Source organism: Echinops telfairi, unplaced genomic scaffold (genome assembly GCF_000313985.2).
Source record: "Echinops telfairi isolate 266 unplaced genomic scaffold, ASM31398v2 ScPeMD7_17;HRSCAF=63, whole genome shotgun sequence".
In the NCBI taxonomy this organism is placed as follows: domain Eukaryota; kingdom Metazoa; phylum Chordata; class Mammalia; order Afrosoricida; family Tenrecidae; genus Echinops; species Echinops telfairi.
The window spans coordinates 6,237,118-6,240,435 of NW_022103914.1; the positions used below are offsets into that span (position 1 = coordinate 6,237,118).

At 48.2% G+C, this 3,318-nt stretch overlaps 1 pseudogene; it reads left to right on the forward strand.

The window, feature by feature from the left end:
* The first annotated feature begins 2,395 nt into the window (after positions 1-2,395).
* On the forward strand, positions 2,396-2,996 carry LOC101656830 (annotated as a pseudogene).
* Positions 2,997-3,318: the final 322 nt, after the last annotated feature.

Consider the following 3,318-nt stretch of genomic DNA (forward strand, 5'->3'; position numbering starts at 1 on the left):
GGATATATGGGCTTGATCTGGACTGGCTGGGATGTTTTCTTAATATACAGCTACTCTTGGATATAGAGTCCTTTATTACACACATATGCGGGTCTATGAATTTGTTTGTCCCGTCAACCCAGACTAACACAGTGAAAGAGGAAGACCTTCCCTGAAATGGACTGACCCACTGGCTGCAACAATGAGCTTAAGCAAAAATGTGGGGCTGGTGCAGGGCCCAGCAGTGTTTTGGAACCAACTTGATGGCTTCTAGGGTAACAACGACAAGGTCATTAGTCTGCTCTAGAGTTTCATCTTTGTGGCTTTATGTGTTTTGACAAATGCATAAGGCCATGCGCCCATCACTAAAATATCACACAGAATCACTTCACTACTTCCAAAATGCTCTGTTTCCCCTCCCGTCACTCCTCTGCCACCACCGAATCCCTGGCAACCACTAATCCTTTTATTCTTTCTCTAGCTTTAACTTTTCCCCAAAGTTGTAACACAGTTGTAATAATACAAAGGTAAGTCAAAAAGTTGCTATGAAATCATAGAACTCTTTATTAAGCAAAAAATATCAAAATGTTAAGTTATTATTCCTTCATATAGTGCCCATTTAGGGTCTAAACACTGCTGAAGTCATTTTTTTTTTCATCACTCTAGTTTTCCCGCTAAGGGTTCTGAGCTCTTTGACTGACACCACATCAAAATGACACTTTAGGCATCCTTAAGGGTTTCCGATCCTGTTCCTTTCAAATGTTCTTTGAGCTTGGTACAAACAGACATCCGAAGGGGCAAAATCCGGGCTGTAAGGTAAGAGAGGGTAAGGTTTCTCAATGAGCTTCTCCTAGGTCTGCCCTTATTACACTCAAAGAACTAGCAGGTGCATTGTCAGGGGCTGTGTGTGTGAGGGGTGGTAGTGGGGAGAATTCCTGGCATTTTCCCTTAGGAATGCAGATTTTAATAAAATGTATTCATAAGAAGTCTCCGTGATCGGCCTGCGTTCTTTGAGAAACTCTATCATGATTATTACCTCTCTGAAATGAAGGTGTGTGTGTAGGGGTGGGGGTGGGGAATAAGCAAAAAGCAGTTGCCACAACCTTCGAGCCATCTCTCTGCCTCAAATTTAACTGGCCCACAAGACCCTCTCGGAGCCCACTGCTGGAGTGGACCTTGTTCTCTGGGTCCTATTGGTAAATCCAAGACTTTTCCCCGGTTGTCATTTGTTCCATAAAGTTATCTCCCCTTAGCTTCGGTCTTGCTCTTAAAACTAAGGAAACGATTAGCTTGTGGAGCTAGCTGATGCTGTGCACCACCACCCTTTCAGTCTCTCTTTTGGAAGGTACCCTAACAAGAGAAGAAACAATAAATGTTTTACTGAGAGAAACCTGTCTGCAACTCTGATTTCAGGTTTTCTTTGGAATAAACCCATGTGGGTGTGAACTGGAATCCGAGCAACAATGCGTTCCGACTCACCCTTGTACTGTATACCGTTGGCCAACAGTCAACTTCATGTAGCAGTATGCATTTAAGTCTCCACAATGTCTTCCCATCCCTACTTCCAACAAGCTTCTCGTTGTAATTAGGTGAAGGTTTACAGCACAGATCATTTGTTTTACATTCAACAATTCATGTACATTCTGTTTCAGCTCATCCATTGCAATGGTATCAATGTTCTCACTTCTTCCTTGTGTTTCCTGTTTCCTTCCTCTTTATTTCCTAACCCTTGGAAGTTTGTTCTTGAGTAAATACTGCCTTTGATCTTAACTGGCTGATTATTCTCATGCAGGGGTCAGTTCAGCTTCAGACCTGAAGGGTAATGGCTATAGTCTTGGTGATCCTGTCAGTCTCTATCAGACCATTAACCTGAACTTTTTGCAATTTTGAGTCTTGCTCCATCTTATTCCTCCACGCTACCCAAGGCCTTCTAGGGTGGTCCTTTTCGGAGCAGTTGGTAGTTGTAGCTGGGCACCATCTAGTTCTTCTGGTCAAGGGTTGTGGAGCCTGGTGTTTTGTGATCCAATTGTCCTGTGGATAATAATTTCCATATGTCTTTTGATTGTCATCACTCTTCTTCCCTCTGGATAGGGACAGGCTAATAGCTGCACTTTAGATGGCTGCGTATGAACTTTTAGACGCCAATTTCTACGCACCAAAGCAATATGTATCACATTGTCAATTATCCTTGATGTTCCCTGAGACCATGTTCTTAAGCCCCCAGGAACTCATTCCCTCCAGGTGTTTGGTCATGTCTAATACGTTTTCATCTATTTACCTCCTGTGTACTGCACCACATTCGAGGATATATTTTCAGCAAAGGTAAATGCATAGCACTCGTCGCTGCAGCCCCTTCTTGGCGTGCGCTGCTCGCCAGCCCACTCGACCATCCGTCCATCGGTCCGTCTGCTCCCCGAAGCCACCCCGACTCTTCAGAATGGCCAACTGGGGCCTGGCTTATGGCCTGAGCCGGAAAGTAGATAGACCTGGAACACACCCTGATCCAGTGGATTCCCACCCAGTGACGCAAGGATGTGGGCCAGTCTCAGGCTGGCCGGGAGCCCTTCCAGAACTGGCTGGAGGATGGCACGGTGCTCTGTGAGCTCGTTGATACGCTGTACCCTGCGGGCCAGGCCCCGGGGAAGAGTATCCAGGCCTCCACCATGGCCTTCAAGCAGATCTCCCAGTTCCCGCCAGCAGCCAAGCGCGAGGGCATCACCACCCCCGACATCTTCCAGACGGTGGACGTCTGGGAAGCAGAGAACGTAGCCTGTGTACAAAGGACACCGATGAAGCTGGGTGGCCTGGAAGTAGCCCGGGGCAATGGGCTCTTTTCTGGGGACCCCAACTGGTTTCCTAAGAAATTCCAGGAGAACCCGCGGAACTTCTCGGACAAGCAACTAAAAGAGGGCAAGAACGTGATAGGGTTGCAGATGGGCACCAAGCGTGGGGCATCTCAGGCAGGCATGACCAGCTACAGCAGATCCTCTGAGCCTGTCCCACCCGGCCTTCCGTGAATGGTTAATATATAGAAATATTTTGTGTTCAGTAGTGATGTCCCGAGGGCTCCCAGAGCCCCCTGCCAGGGTTGGGGACCAGCCTGGCCTGTCTCCTCTGGAGGTGCCCAGTGGTGGCCTCTCCCCATACTTAGTAATACACTCCCACCCCTGCCCCGAGTGCACCCAAAATGGACCAGCTGGCCTCTTCTTTTCTCCTGCGACCAAAATGTGGGGGGGTGCCCCCACCCCCAGTTCCTTTTTTCTCTCCCACCGGGCTCTATGCCCTCACTGCTTTCCTGGGCTGGGGGCCCAGGGGGCTGCCTCCTGGTCTTCTGACGCT